This window comes from Crocodylus porosus, unplaced genomic scaffold, assembly GCF_001723895.1.
Source record: "Crocodylus porosus isolate Cpor-Errol unplaced genomic scaffold, CroPor_comp1, whole genome shotgun sequence".
NCBI lineage: Eukaryota > Metazoa > Chordata > Crocodylia > Crocodylidae > Crocodylus > Crocodylus porosus.
In genome coordinates, this window is record NW_017728918.1 from 102,846,931 (window position 1) to 102,863,877 (window position 16,947).

The following is a 16,947-nucleotide window of genomic DNA, read 5'->3' on the forward strand; positions in this document are numbered from 1 at the left end:
TGTGTGAGTATCAGGTATGCCCCCGGAATAGATAGAGGTCATACTAACTGCATCAGTTTGAATCTGCTTGCATTTTTCAATTGCATATTCAAGCCCGATTGGAAGTAAGTCCTAAAGCACTGGAAGAAAGCTTGATCCATCTTCTCAGTTATAAGCTGCCTGTTCACACCAAGAAAAAAACTGATTCCAATCAATAGAGGGGCAGCAGCATCCCACAGGAAGACCAAACTACTTATATCCATGTGCTGTGGACATCTTCTCAAGAGGAAGGGTGATAATCAAACTTACTTTACTTGTCTTTTAATTGAATTGGAGTTTCTGACTGTCTTTTTGGAAAGTATGTAGAAATGTCTTCCTTTCTGTGATGCTATATACCAGGGCTATACTACCGATGGCCATCAAAACAAGGGACAGCTGTTCACTGTGGTGCAGTGGGGAAAAGCCCATGAATGGGGAGCTAAAGGTAGGGCCCTGGCACCTAGGCATGTGCACAGTACAGCAAGGGGGTAAGTGCCCATGTGCATGGTGCCATGAAGCTGAAAGCACCTTGGGGCCCTGTGACTTGTTCTGGTGCATCCTGCACAGCACATGGGGCCCAATGTTGTGACCCACAGGATGCATGGTCCCTGGCCAGTGAGAAGTTGGACAGACCTGCTATAGACTTTAACAGATTAGCATGGGATTCACTAGGCCAGATCAAGGAAGTAAAAGTATTTTATTTAGGGCAGTGGTGCTCAACCTTTGGCTACTGGGGCCAAATAAATGCTGCCAGACCAGTCTGCAAACTGTACTGGACCCCAACCACTAGGATTGGGCCTGAACATCCAAATCAAGCGCCATCCCATCCCTGCACACCAGGAATGAGTCCTGGGACCCCGTGCCACCGCCACCTGGCCCCACATGCTAGAATTGGGCTTTGGGACCTTAGGCTGCCCCCACTTGGTCCTGTGTGCCAGGATCAGTCTCTGGGACCCCATGCCACCTCCATCCAACCTCATGTGCTGAGACTGGGGCCATGGGGACCCGCACCACCTCCATCCATCCCTGTGTGCTGGGATTAGACCCTGCACCACCCAGTGCACCTGATCTATTGCACAGGGCCACAGCCCATTGAGAGGTGGCTCAAGGACTAAATAAGTACTGTGAGTATTCATCAGTACTCATGAGTACAGGTCCGGTACTCCAAATCAAAGTACTGTGTCTACTTTTGCCCCCTCCTCCTCTCCTTACTACAAAAAGGCTGTGGACAAGTTGGAGAGGCCAGCAGAGAGTAATGAAAATGGTTAGGGGGCTGGGGCACATGACTTACTTATGAAGAGAGGCTGTGGGAACTGGGTTTATTTAGTCTAGAGAAGAGAAGACTGAGGGGGGATTTAATAGCAGCCTTCAACTGCCTGAAACGGAGTTCAAAAGAGAGTGGAGCTAGACTGTTCTTGGCGGTGGCAGTCAACAGAACAAGGAGCAATGGTCTCAAGTTAAACCAAGGCAAGTTTAGATTGGATATTAGGAAAAACTCTCTCATTAGGAGCATGGTGAATCACTGGAACAGGTTACCCAGAGAGGTGGTGGAATCTCCATCCTTGGAGGTTTTTAAGGCCTGGCTCAACAAAGCCCTGGCTGGAATGATCTAGTGGGGGATAGACCTGCTTTGAGCAGGGAGTTAGACTACATGACCTCCTGAGGTCCTTTCCAACCCAAATTTTCTATGATTCTATGACTCTGCACCAGGAACTGGATCTAGCCCACAGCTCCAGGGGTGAGCACCCCTGATTTAGGAGATTACTGTGTTGTAATCTAGGACCTCAGCTGTCATTTAAGAAAATAATTATGTCTCCAGCATTCAGCTTGCAAGGACCTAACATTCAAAACAGGGAACTGTGTAAGCCAGTGTGGTGATGTCTACTTACATCTCATCAGCCTGAAACAATAATTGTAAGAACTGCTACATGGTTGCAAATGCTGCATGGACTAAGTGTCAGTGTGCTTAACTCTCTCACTGATGATCAAAGTACGGAAGAACATAGAAGAACAGTGGTGAGCTAATGTCACTGCATTAAAAACAAAGGAATAGGAAAAATGTGGGTATCTCACGTTACTCAGAATTATAACATCTTGTGAATGATGTTCTGTTTTGATACCTTAAACAAATAGATTTTTTTCTGTGGAAAGAAGGCTAGCTTTGGGAGAGTACCTATATATACAGAGACTATAATGAAGCATCCCACTGTTCATTAAATTCATTATCTTGTTTTATTCTGCATACTTACCCATATGGGAAAAACAAATGCCTGTAAATTACTAATAAGACTTTCTTTAGCAGGTTATGCTCAAATTTGATCTTCTAGTGAAATGGTAACTAGATCAGAAATTTTCCCAGTTTAAGAGAGAAAATATTTTTACACAGTTGTTTGCTAATATAACATATGTGTGCACACATATAAATAGGTAGCGCTATAAAAATTATATCCTGCCAAGTGTTCAAATAGGTTATTGTTGACACAACTCCACAGTTCTGTGTGTGCTACTATATTTCTGAGTGCACAACTTTAGGTACGTTCCTATTTGGGGATGCAAAAAGTGACACTAAGTATCACTTTTGTGTTTCTCTACACTTCTCTGGTTTTCCTTCATAAAGTCATGATTTTTTAAGGACCCTAGCAACTACATTCATGGCCTTTCTGGCTGTGTGCAGAAGAAAAGTGCAGCAATAGTCCCAGAGCTGTTATGAAAAACAAAATAACACAGACACCTGATTTCAATTAGTGCCCTTCTAGCCCTCTCTTTCAATTTTTTATCTTATTGACATTGCCCATTTTGACCTAGGTGTACTGCTCAGAGCTCATATACTGTTAAACAATAAAGCCACTTTATAATCTGCAGGCCTAGCAAAGCACACTCAGTCTGCAGAAAGACTGAAACAGAACTGTATAAACACAGATAACATGCTCCACTTTGCTCAAAAATATTTCATCTACACCCTTCTATTTAGATACCTATATTTCACTGAAATCGAGGGGAGTTAGGTACCTTAATATCTTTGAATGTCTGGGCTTTTGTAACCATGTATGTTGCCTCCCTGCTACTTCGAAAACATTGCCAAGGAAATTAGCTATGCTTATTTGCTCCTGCTCTGTATATATCCAGGTCCAAGGGTGGAGCAACATGAATGGCAGAGTTGTGTAGAGTGTGCAGGCTATAAAGACAGACTTAGGTTTTTCCTGGGAGCAACAACAGAGACCGTGCTCAGGATGGCATAAGCCATAAAACCTACTTAATTGCCAAACGGAGGCATGTCCAAAGCTTTAGTGAGTGGAAGGGGCTAATTATGTCAATGGTAATCCTAGGTTTGGTGGGAGGCAATCTAGACATGGCCAGTGTCTCCAGCTGTTTTATACATGACATAGCAGAAAGGAATCATCTGGCCTCCCTTATCAGAAAGGTGATGCAACATGTAACTCTGTTAAAATACAAGGAGGAGCAATTAGAGGAAGTTAAGAAGAGGAAAATTCAGGCCTACACTTAGGAAAGATTTCCTGACCATCAGGTCTGTTGTTCCTGGGACTTCAAACTGAAAGCATCAGATGTTATGGTGTTGGGATCAAGAATACCATATTCATATTGCAATATTTGTTCCAAGTAATTCAAACACGTGGAAAGACTCAGATCCACTTCCAGGGCTTGGAAATAAGACCCCAGTCAGGGCCACCAGCCACCACTGATCTTTTTCACACACACTATTTCCATCATCTAAGTATAAGTACAAAGAGCAGGGAAGAGCTGAGTGGTGAGTGTGATACCACCTTTTTCCAGACCTCCCTTGGGGCCTCCAATACTCTTTTATTGCTTCTTTAAGGAGTTTTTGACCACCACATCACACAAGGATTTTCTGAGATTTAATAGGCTGCTTGACATACAGATCTATTTTCCTGGTTGCACTCTACCTGGGGCCAGAGGAACCATTACAGTTACTGCAGTTAAAATGAAAATCCACTCTGTGATTGGAATTCAGATAAAAAATCCTGCATTGAATTCAAGCTTTTACAATCTATGGATCCAGAACTAGATGTTGCTGGGTCTTTTATTTTAGTTCCTAAAGGACATGAGGAAAATTTAATGGTCTTAAATTTTAAATCAAGCTGAGCACAGCATAGAAGAACACTATAGAAAATGCGTCATTGCCCATGGGAGAAGTAAACAACTTAATAGATATTTTCTGCCTATAACCCTCCCTATCTCTAGGTTCTGTGATTTCTGAACTCAAAGCTCTGATGAAACAGACTGGTTGTTTTTTTATGCCTTGTACCCCCTAAAGCTGCTACCTATTCTATTTTTATTTTATTGATGTGTTCAGCTGTTCTTTTTCACTTGGCCTGCTTTATGGTTCAATCTACAAAATCAAGGACAAAAAACACCCTGACAATAGCATGCCAAATAATTTCACAGGCACCTCAAATTATTGTAAAGGCAAAGTCCTCTCAAAGAATACTGCCATGTACTTTTTTGGAAGAGAATTGAGTGTTTCTTCCCCCCGCTAATTCTAGTTGTTTTTTAGGGGCCCTGTTTCCAAGCCCATGGAAAAGATTGACTGAAAAGATTGACTGAATGCAATCATGAGGACTTACACATTTAATTTTCTCCTGCCATTTGTGGCCTTTTGTATTTGGTGCACATTATTTTTTCCTGGACACCCCCCCCCCCCGGGTTGGTGCATTTGGCCACAGGGGACCACCCCCCCCGTTGCTGCCTGGTCACTGGGGTGAGGGGGTATGTGCCACCCTACCCCTGATTAAGGCAGCACCAGTTGCCCATGTCTCCAGCTTTCCAGCCACCCAAACAAGCCCTCTACTGATGCCCCAGAACAGGTGGAAAGATGAGACAACCATTCCCTCAGCATTATTACTCACCCATCATAAGGTTTAATCCTCTTTTCCCATGCACTCTTCCTCTCTTTCTCTCACATATTGACAGATGTGCTTTTCCTATTCATTCCCTGCTTAACTTCTGCATTGCCTTCTACTCCACTTCCCTACTCTCCTTCAAACCTGGCTATGCATGGATCTAAATAAAACAGCTGAGAACAAAGTACAGAAAAAACCAAAGCAGTTAGACATGAAATTAAAGACCTTCCACTACCACAACTTTGAATACACTCATTGCTTTTTCAGCTGTTGCATCTCAAGAACAGGCTGAAACCCAAAAGAGTGTACAAAAAACATGGTGCAGAAAAGTAATTCCCATTTCATCCTTTTGGCCCTTGTTAATTTCCCTTTCATTTTTTTTAATGAGAGTGCATGTCCATACTGCAGACTTACATGGATTTTGCTTATCATGTGTTAAGTTCTCTTCCAGTTAACACACACGATATTCATATGCACGTTTAATAGGCCTAGGTATTATGCCCCTGCACTCAACTGTTTTAGCAGCAATGACCTCTGGGCAAACATCCCAGAATTCTTGGCACCTTTCTAAATAGCAGTGTATTGTGGATAATTGTTCATGGCCATTATGTGCACCAGGGGGTTGTGTTAGGGGAGATCAGTCTCTTAACTCTTTTGTGATGTCCCCTGCAAAATCCCATAATTCTTCCAGCATTCAGAAATCTGTTACTGTTTCCCAGCGCACCAATGCACCAAACCCCAATAATATCAGCAGAGTACCAAGCCTAATATAGGTGAATTAGATATTGCAGAAGAGGAGTTCAGAGACGGCACCACTTGTGAGTCCTGGAAAATGGTTTGTAGTTTAAAGACATAACAAAAAGCAACTTACAGATTGTTTTTAAAGGAAAGAAAATATAGTAAATATTTAGGAGCTGGGGATAGGTGGGGCTTCATCTCATTCATTATTTTCAGATTGCTCAGCATGTAGAGTTATTTAAAAAATCCCCTTTAATAATAGTGATGAATCCAAGGAGGATGCATACACACCTTTCCACAGAAATGATGGAATCCTGCTCTATTTTAAAATAAAACAATGTGTGTGTTGCAATCAACTGTGCTTAAGACTGGGTTAGCCTTAAATTGTTTCCAGCTGTTTCAGATATCCCAACACATCTATTACAGTCAAAATACTTTTGAGTATGGTTTCAAAATAGTCCAAGAAAAGCAAGCCAGGCATACAGAGTTTGCAATCCTCCCTTCTCATTTCCTTATCCATGAATGTTTCTGATATATTATTTACACTCCTTTGATTCTACAATGAAGCATAAAGCTAAGAAGAAAGTAAATGGCCTTGCTAAAAGGGTTTCTGCTTCTCCACACCCTTTCCACCAGCTTCTTTAGTACAGTTGCTACCAGGCATGTGGAGCCCATCTTATTTCTCTAGCTTTATACTTTTTTCCCTTGCCAACATTGAAAGCTTAAAAGGCTATGAGCATTTCCTACTAACTATGAAACTATGGTATCCTCTTACTCCATCTCAGACAAAAGAGAGCTGGCAATCACACAAACACAGGGTTTGGAGGGACCTCAAGGGTCACTTTGTCCAACACCCCGGACAGATGCAGAATAGTTCCATACTCTAGTATGATTCATTTCCATAGTGCAAGCCAGGTCTCTGTGTGAAAAGTGTAATTTGCCTGATTTATATGATATTATCCGAACCTCAACGTAAGCAATTGGTTTAGCCTATGGATGCTATGGGCTAAACAAGCTCTGTGCTAATTCAGGAGTAGTAAAAGCCTAAGAAAAAGTCTGGGATAGTGGCAGGCCTAAACCCCAGTCCAGCAAAAAATGAAAACACCTATGATGTTAAACCCATTGGTGATCCATTCATGTCTGTATGGTGCATCTGGAGAAGTTGTAGCAGTGGAATGCTGCCACATTTTTTTGCCTTGACAAATTCTATATCACAACTGGAAGTGCTTGAAAGTAAGAAAGTTGGAAGAAGGCTAAGGAATATTAGAAACTGGGAAATTCTATGATACCTCACTATCATAATACAAACGGTTGCTGAAAAATAACCAAATGAACTTAGGACTTAGATGCATAATATACTTACGGTGCTGTTATTGGAATTACAGAGGTATAAGAATAAAGTAGAGAGAAGACACTCCCTGAACAGAGGTAAATTTGACCTGTGGCAAATACCCCTAAAAGGAACAGGGTAAAACTTGACTAATGTAAGTTTTCCTGGTTTAGATATCAGCCTGCATTCTTCTGGGGCCTCAAGGCAAATAAGATATGTATTCCTCTCCTGCCCCCTACTGGTGGGTTACAGCAATAGCCCCCTTCTGCAAGTAGCTACCCCAGGATAGCTCCTTGTCTGTTTGCTCAGCCCATTATAATATATTGGTGAAGAAAACCACTGTAAATTGAACCAGGGTAAGTGAACATCTGTTCTCAGCCACAGTTACCAGACTAGAAAAACACACACCTATGCAGAACACAGCAGGTTTACTTATTTCACAACATAATGACGTCAAGACCATTGAATCTGAAATCAGGTCTGGTAAGGTGAAAGCTCAAGTGGTAAGGTTGACTGATCTTTCATTGATTTACATTATTTTCTTCATGTCCAGAGGTACTCAGCAGGCAGGAATCTTATTAAAGTTGGTTGCAAGTACTTAGCATCTCTGAAAACCAGGCAACTCTTTCACCCTGTATTGATGTACATCTGTTGGCCTATGCATACTACCATCAGGATCTGGATCTGTGAAGAGAGATTACAGCATGTGCATGCTAATGTTTGTGTACGGTCAGTATGCTGTCAGTAGTGTTATTTTTAATGCAGTGCTATAACCAGATTGTTTCTCATCATTGCTTAAATTATTAAGGGAAGACCTAAAAGAATGGATGATACTATTGGCAGGTTAATTTAAGGCCTAATAACATTGTTATTAAATAAGCAACACTATTTTTCAATCATTAAACAGAAGGGATTTAGAAGATCCAAACACACACAGATTTCATTGCTCAGAAACTGAAGTTCTTCCCTCTGCTTCCCCCTCCCCACTTACTAATTTTGCTACTCTTCCATTATTGATTCAATTCTTTTTAAACGGGTTTTGCTATAGGTCTGGTCTTCTACAGTCTGCAACTATAGCCAGTACACTGTTTAGAGACCAATACAAGTGCACACTGGTTCTATACCTTGCTAAATATAGGCCAATGAGGTTTAGCTGTGTCATTAAGACATGAATCTCAGTATTGTAGCTATAGTATCAAGTCAACAGCATGCTCTAAATGCTGAACAGGAATTATCTGCTAAATCTGTGAATGCTATCGTTTCAATGCACTTTTAATATAGAACAACAGTTCCTTAGCAGTAGAGCCCAGTTTGCTGGACTGATGCCTGTGAGCAATTTGCGCCATGTGACAGAAGTCAGCTGACTCTACCATCTGTTGACTTCATTTATTCTGGGGCATCATAAACAGCCTATGCCCAGCAGCCCTAAAATATGATTGGTATTGCTAGCAGTATGCCTCTTTGTTTACCATTAGGAAACATTCAATACAATGATTAGGACAAATGGTTCTGAATGTACCAGGATGAGGCGGGTTTTGCCTGCATTGTGATCAAACAACCGTGTCATCTGTTTTTTGTTATATGTATAATAATATTACACAAACTGATATTTTCTATTCCATTTCAACATTTTCCTATGAATTTCAGCTAAGTATTTCTGTAGGGAGTGTCTGAGGAACTGAACTAATCCTCCATAGAAAGTGCCACAAATGAGCCTCTCTCTTTTATTTGACCTTTCTTTTTCCTGCTCCATTCACAGGCTAAATTATGAATTAATCTTTTGAAGATTAAATGCCCAGAGCTTAAACCATGTTAAAGATTAAAACCAAAGACAAAATGGCATTACCGGAACTTGTAAAACCCACACAAGCAAGAACATTCAAAAGGAAGTTTCCATTTCCAATCTCAGTTTCCCCATTATGTTTAGTTCTTATAACTTCCTGAATGTAATGTCATCAGAGCCTGTTCCTTGAGACTCTTACAATACCTCAAAAGGCAACAGAGTAACTTGGTTGCCTTGAATTCTAAAGTCCCTTATTTTATTCAGACTTCTGAGTTAGGAGGAGCCAAATAGGAGTCTTAGCATTTTGGAAACTGATAAGTCCCTAGTGGATGTCACCTAGAAGTAGATTAGTTTATGTACAAATGGAAGTTGGACTCTCCCTGGCAAAGAGGGTAGAAGCAGCAGTTTCTAGCCACTGCGAGGCAAGACGGGTCATGTCTTTAATGCAGACAGTGCAAGTCTCACCCAGCTCACTCCCCCTGCCCCCCACCTTTTTCCCCCTAAGAACCATCTCTTTCCCCATCATCACCTTCAGGGAGGTGACTGGAACAGGCTGTTTGGCTGGGGATATAGAAGGAAGTGACATAGAGCATCCACATGCAAGGGGGTTAGGATGCTGGCAGAAAGGGAGTCACTGGGAAACATGAGGCTATCAGCCCAATGGGAAACTGGTCCAGGAAGCATTCAACAGAGGGGCTAGGGAGGAGAAGGCAGTAGGTAAGAGAAAGAGCTTTTGGGGCGTGGAAAACTGATGCTGACAACTGTGCCTGGTGCAAACAATTTAATAAAAAAATGCTAGCTTTTGTTGGAGAATATCTAGATTTAAATTTTTACAGTCAGCTGCACTGACAACAAGGATGTTCCTGTATCGCACCGCAGTGCAGAACACAGAGGAGGACCATGCTCTGTTTCACCAATCTGACCATTCATTTGGAAAAAGCCTGCATACAAATATTAGTCAGAGGCCCTGACTCCCAGAATCTTCCCATAATGCCTCACTGGAGCATTCTTGTCATTGAATCACTTCAGTGATTCATTTCACATATCCTGTCACACTCTCTCATAAATACAATTCTGCCTTCCCCTACCAACAATTGTTGGGCAGCTGTCCCTGCTAATCCAGTTGGTCAGGTTGCTGAACTCACCATATGTTTTGTTCTTACGGAGAATGCACTTTAGTTTGATTCAAAGTGAACCACAGGCCCAGTTGATAAAGTACAGGTGTTTGTTACCATATTTGTGACAAGGCACACTTGCTTCTCTCTACCATAATACATTGCAATTTAGCTTTTTCTATCTTCATTTTTTTGAAACTTTGGTATCAAAGTTTAATAAACACCTGCATATATAAGAAAAACTATCAGTGCTTCTGGTCACTTGTAATGTCACAAAGACTGAAGTTGAAAAAGAGATTGTCTAGCTCCAAGGGCCTGGTCCAAAATAGCTTTGATATTAAGCTTTGGTTTCGGCCCTAAATACATTGACCTATGCCCCACTTCACATAAAGGAAACATCTTAATTTGATATTAGTAGTGTAGGGTCTCTGAGAGTTTCAATGCCAGCTAGTAGAGGGCAAAAATATAAATACACAATAACCAGCTCATTACTATAGTAAATGCCTCTTCTGCCCCACTGACAGTTATTAAAAACATAGTAGAAAGTGTTTTTAAAAAATGGCATTGACAATGATATGGACATGTGGTTGTAGTTAGTGCAGTTGTGGACAAGTCCATTATTATCCTTTCCACGCATCTGCCATGTGTTCCAGGAAACACACCATTTTTCAAGCATTTTGTTTCATTATTATTGGAGGAAACTTTCCTAGGAGTAGGTTGGTCTTATGCAGAGCACCACTGCTCCTGAGAGCATGTGGTAATATGAGTAAGCATATAATCTAACCTCAAAAAGCTGTGTGCATTTTCTTTTTCATTCTTTATCTCTCTCTTCTTCCCTCCCACACTTCTGGCCTGTAAGCAATTTCCTCTTATTCCTGTCTCTGCACTTCTATTATTCCCTTATTCCCTGGTTTTTCTTCCCCTGTGTCTTGTCCTTCTTCATACTTCGCGTTTCCCTGTCACTATTTCTCTCTCTTCAATCTTGCTTGTCTCCAGTGCATCTGGTGCCCCCAAACTATCACTACCCTTTGACTTATTTCCCTGAATAGCTTGCCATCTGGCCATTTGTTGTCACAGACCCCTGTCCTCCTTTCCCTCCTCATCTAATTCTCCCCATCTCTGTATCTGTGTTTTTCTTCCTGTAGATTCAGTCACTTCCTCCCCTTCTTTCTCTCTTCTCCTTTCTAGGACATACCTTTTCTGTCCTCCTATCCCTGGATCCCTAAAATCCCTCCCAACATCCCAGCTAACATTGCGTGGCACTGTGCAGCACCCTTGAAAGATCTCAAGGCAACCCAGCATGCTGCAGCTTGCTGATGGAAAATCACTGGGCTAAATCATACTCCTGCCATACTTGTAACATGGAGTATGTAAGTCTGATCATTTTGATGTTGGTATTATTTCCACCTTTGTTCTGCACTGTGGAGAAGCTGTCAACACCAGCAGGAACAGAACAGAGTAGACTCCAATGTTCTGCAAGACACTTGTTTTAGGTGAAAATAATACTGCTGGATTACAGGAAGTCACCTGTTCCAACGAATACATTTCAGTATCAGATCTGGAAAAGTGGCAAGAGGTACACACCTAATAGGAGCTTTTTGAACTTCTCAGTTATTAGCCCAACACTAGAGGGCACTGCATTCCATTCAACCTCCCTTTTCTGTATACTCAGTCCAAAAATAATACTTTACACATGCCTTCCAAGTGCTGTACAGACACTAAAGAATTAATTCTCATTAATTCTGTGCAAGCCTCCAGCCCCTGGTGCTGCTGCCACCACCAGCTCTGTGGTGAGTGTTCACTCAAACCTGTACCGGGGACTTGGCTGGCCAGCAGGCCCTAGAGTTTGCTCCTTCTTCTCAGTAATGGGGCAGGGGCCCCGTTTCACTTTTCTATTTTGATTATTTTCATTTTTCAAAAACTGAATCAAAAACTGAAAATACATACAATGGACTTGGTTGAGAAGACATGCTTCAATAGAGAAGTTGTTTCTCTCTTTCCTTCACGTCAGCAGAGGTATGTGACACACACACACACACACACACACACACACACACACACACTTAGATTCCTCCCTCTAAAAACTGAAACAAATATATGCCATATATCCCCAGCCCTGGAACGATCTGAATCAATAGTTAATTCACAGACAAACAACATTTTTCATATTTTTTTACCTTGTTCTTTAGGTACCTCTGCATGACACTGCATTGTGCTGTAGCACCTGCATTAAGTTTGAGTGAGCTAGTTTGGCAGTCAGGATCAACATAATCATGTTAATGTGGTGCTCAGCGCAGGCTAATATATCCTACTTCTAAGTGCTACAGCCACGGGAACTTTACAAGTATACAAAAAGTGGCAGCAGTGCCTCTGCCAGGCACTTTGAAAGAAAGCAGCCAGAGTGGCATTTTGTGAGGGGTCTACAGAAGTTTAAGGACAAATTGAGGCAGCTGTTGAGGGGCAGAAGGAAGGACATTGACACCTAACATTCATCCAACTCCTGTTTTCAGGGCCTTTTTGGATCTGACTCTTACCAGCTAGAACCATGTTTAGATGGTGGTCTTATGTCATTGCTACTCTCTGTAGATCCATTTGCAAACAAATCTTAAAACTCTCAACAAATGTTCTGACCCTTTCAAAGGAGTGAAGCTATCCCTAGAAAAATGTACTATTGTGCAGAAAAGTGATAATGCATTAGGTGAGTCTTGGATCCAAAGACCATCACAGACCATAGCCAATGGGCATGCCAAGCATGTTTCCCAGTTCAGAAGGTATAATTATAAATCTGTAACATATCATGCCAGAGTTTATTGCTCCTGGACACCATGTTTACATGTGCACCTGGGACTGCGGCACATTGAGTCAGACTGGAGCAGCCCCAGCTGGTAGGGGCCCAGGGGGTCAGCTTGCCAGCCAAGGGCTGATCCGCCCCAACTCAACGTGCTGCAGAGGGGCTAGCTAGGGCACAAGAGTGCTCCCGTGTGGGGCTAGTTAGCAGGCAGCTCCACACTAAAGCACCCTCATGCCCTAGCCAGCCCTATCAAGTGTTTACATGTGCATTGCTGTGGAGTAAAGTAATCTGCTGCAGGACAGTATTTGCATTTACTCTGGCTTAATAGTATTGCACACGTAGATGCTGAGACTTGACTATGGAGGTAATTAGTCAGCTCTGCATTAAATGGCTTGTGTAGATGCTCCCTTTATATAGTAAAAACATGTGATGGGTGCAACCAGTGAAAGCAACCAGCTGCATGATGACTGAGAGTTAAGCCATACTGAGTAATTTCATTGCTTGCAAGCATAAAGGCTAAAATATGTGTTAAAGGCTGTGTGTGAGAGAGAGAAAACCAGGAAAGAATGTTATGTGGCTCTAAGAAGCAGCACAAAGACTGGGATTCATGGGATCAGAGCTTGCTGGAGTGGCAGACTTGGGAACTTCTGAACAAGGAAACTGTCTCCTGTTATTTCTACAGTGTTCAGGGTAACAGGGATTTGCACGTTTTTGATAAATAAACAGGATTACACCAGAAACTGTACTTGATGCATGTTACTAATTTTGCCTTTAATGTAAATAATCCTGAAAGATCTTGCATGTTGACTAACTCTGGGTCTTTTCTTTCAACACCTTGGTCACCTCCTCCCATTCATGAACCAAACCAAGAAAGTCTAAGGAAGTAACATTATTTTGTCCTGAAACATGCTTTAAATGTTCTGTCCCAAATTCATAATGAAACACCCTGGGGGTTTTGTTGACGATCAAAAAGTAGATTTTTCACAAATATTTTAATATTTATACAATTGTTTTATTAGACAACACTATGTCATTTAACAACTAGGACTTTATAATTGTGTGATGACATAATGTTGAGACAGATCACAGCTTTTTCTTTGAATGAATTGTAGCTCTTTGGCTATGAAGGCTGGGATCCTAGATTATTAGGAGGATAAAGGATGAACACCCAAATAAAGTGTTACTTTGCCACCGAGCAACAGCCTAGTAAAACTACAGCTGGGAGAAATACTATAGGCCAGGGATGTCAAATGCACCTGGCCCTGTGAGCCAGACACGTGGTGCAGAATAGGTCCCTGGGCCAGATGAATGAAGTGGGACTGGCTCACAAGCCAGATTGGGCCCATGGACCTCTTCCCCTCCCCCTCCCACATGCCGTATCCAGTGCCCATGGTGCTTACTTTGGCCAGATCAGGATATAAGCTGCACATGGCATCCACTCCAGCCAGTCTAGGGCAGGTGCCACATGCAGTGCTGGTCCCCAACCTTCTGGAGTGAGTAGTGCATGCAGTGCAGCCCTAAACTGACCAGAGCAGGCACTGGATCCAGCACACAGGTGGATCCAAAGATCTCACTTTCTGCAATCTGGATCCAGTACCTGCTCTGGTTGGTCCGGGGCTGCACTGCATGTAGCACCCACTCCAGAACCTACGGTGCACATGGTGCCCAGCTGGAGTGGGCATCACATGAGGCTTGCATCTCAGATTAGCCAGAGTGGTTACTGCATGTGGCATAGTCCCAGACCAGCCAAAGTGGGCACTGGATCCAAATGCAGGGAAATATCAGACTGGTCCTGCTCATGTGCTGTGTGTAACACAGGTCCTGGAGTGGGCACTACATAAGCTGTGTCCTAGGCCCTTCATACACTGTATGTGGGTCACCGGGAGACCCAAGGCCAGAACTGAAAGCTAGATAATGTGGCTTGGCAGGCTGGATCTGGCCTTCAGGCTGGATCGTTGACTCCCATGCTGTAGGCCAACATATCCTTCCAGTTAGACCAGCAATAAATTTAGAATAACTCAGTTAAGGTCACTGGAGCTGCTCCAGATACATAGTGGTGCTCATGAGAGCAGTGTCTGTCCATGTATGGATGTCTGTGTGTTTGCTTTCTTACAGCACCATGTATCTTGCTCTACAAAGAAAGAAAACTATAAAGCAAACTGGCATACACAGGTTATTTTTGTCCTAACTTGGCAATTTTTCCTGGGGTTGCTGCCACTATTGAATTTTTCCCTTCGCTGCTCCAGCATCGGAGACCACCCTTAGCCCCACCTGGGATATGTTTGGCAGCTGCAGTAACATGTATGCCAATTGGACTATGTTTTATATCAGCGGCAGCATCTGGAACAGTGTCCAACTTTGGCTGCCTCCCTGCATGATCTGAGCCTCTGCTCAAGTTCTAGTGCTTGTTCGCCTGTTTGCTTAGGACACCAGTCAGCCAGCAGTTCAACTGACAAATCCTGTTCTGTTGCCTTCCAAAGAGATAACAATTATCCTTGTCTTTTTCACATGGGTTTGTGCACTGTGAAAAGTTTCCTTCCTGATAGGGACTCAATCATGTTCCTATTGAACCCAATGGAAGTTTTGCCTTTAGTATCAATTATTACAGGCTTGGATCCAATGTAAGATTATTACATCTGTTTTTGCTCAAGACATGCTCTAACATGGTTTGAGGTCTAGTTGGCCATGACCCCAGAGATAACTGAAGTCTCTGCACAGGAACTGCTCCTCTGATGAATCCTCAACTGAATATTGCTTCAAACAAGGCAGGAAGAAATTGTGGCCACAATCTCATTTCCTCTATACAGGCTGCTCCATATCGGTGCAGTCCCTCACTGAGCTCACCCTGGAGTAGGACAGGTCCAGGCCAACAAGTCAATGACAACCAGTATCTTTAATCTACTACTTTATTTTTAAAAAAATCCTCCATTCCTTTCCTTCCAATATATTTGCTGTGGGAATGTGTGCATTGTCTAATTCCTCCTCCCACAAGCATGCATAGACAGCAAGCCTGTTATACTTCTCTCTATGACTCAGAAACAATATGCATGCTTTGCTCTGACTCATTCTTTTTCCTTGGCCCTGGAGCCCTCCTCACAGCCAGAAGCTCATAATGCAACATGATCATTGAAAACCTACAGTGAAAACTCCAGTTAGTGGGAAGGCAAAAACACAGCACATCAGAGACTGGCCCTGGTCACAGATGTGATGGAGAACACTGGGGCAATAATGCCTGTGCCTGGTCTGCCTAACAGGTAAAACTGAGCAATGTGTCTGACCTGCAGACTGGAACACATGGGCCATGTCCAGATGAGCAGGAATGTGTGGTCTGTGGCACCACAAACCTCTTTGTGGTGCCACAGACCACACACAAGGGATGTTAAAGTGTGGGGCCAAAAACTGCTACCAGGAAAACCTGGTAGCCAAAAAAAAGCTCCAGGAAAAAATGTGGCACAGTGCATGCAACCGAAGCATGCCTCCGAAAACATGGAGGCATGGTCATTCAGAGAGATGCTCTGTCTGCTGGCCAGATCATCTCCACCCCTTCAGTTGTGCCCCAGCTCCTCCAGCATCCCAGGAGCAGGAAGAAGCTGGTCAAGGGCAGTTTGCTCAAAGCAGGACAGTTTGTCTCTATATAAAGTGCACATGTAGGGACATGCACTGCAGCAAAAAGTATTTTTGCTGCTGCAAGCACGCACCTCTGCACATCTGGATGTGGCCATGGGGTCTAATTCTCATTTGTACTGGCAATGCAAAAAGGCCTTACAGTGGGTCTACATGATATTTCAGGGTGTTTTGCAGCCAGAACTGTTTTACTGTAAATGAGTATCAGATTCCAAATTTCTGAGACAGCACTACAAATAGATGAATATCTTTTTACACAGCACCATGGGCTGAAGGTTACCTCAAGGATTCCCACCCAAATGCAGACACCTGTAAAGTAAATCACATTCCTTTAGGACACAGGCATGTTACAGCACAGGTGAAGTAACAGAAAATAGGGGCATGCAAAATTGGCCATATTCAATTTGGATTCAGCTCAAATTGGGGACCGTGATTTGATTTGTTGATTCGGATCACTGTCCTGATTCAATTCAGCTGTTTCCTAATCTGAAGATCTGATGCTGATTCAGCAAATCAGCACTTTGGCCATAGACACAACTTTAATTATTTTTTTTATATAGCTCAAGGTACCAGACATGACTCGTGAATGCTGCAGTGGTGGTGGGGGTCCCACAGGAGTGTGATGGGGGCTCCATGCATGTTTGGCGGCAAACCCAGAAGTGGACCCC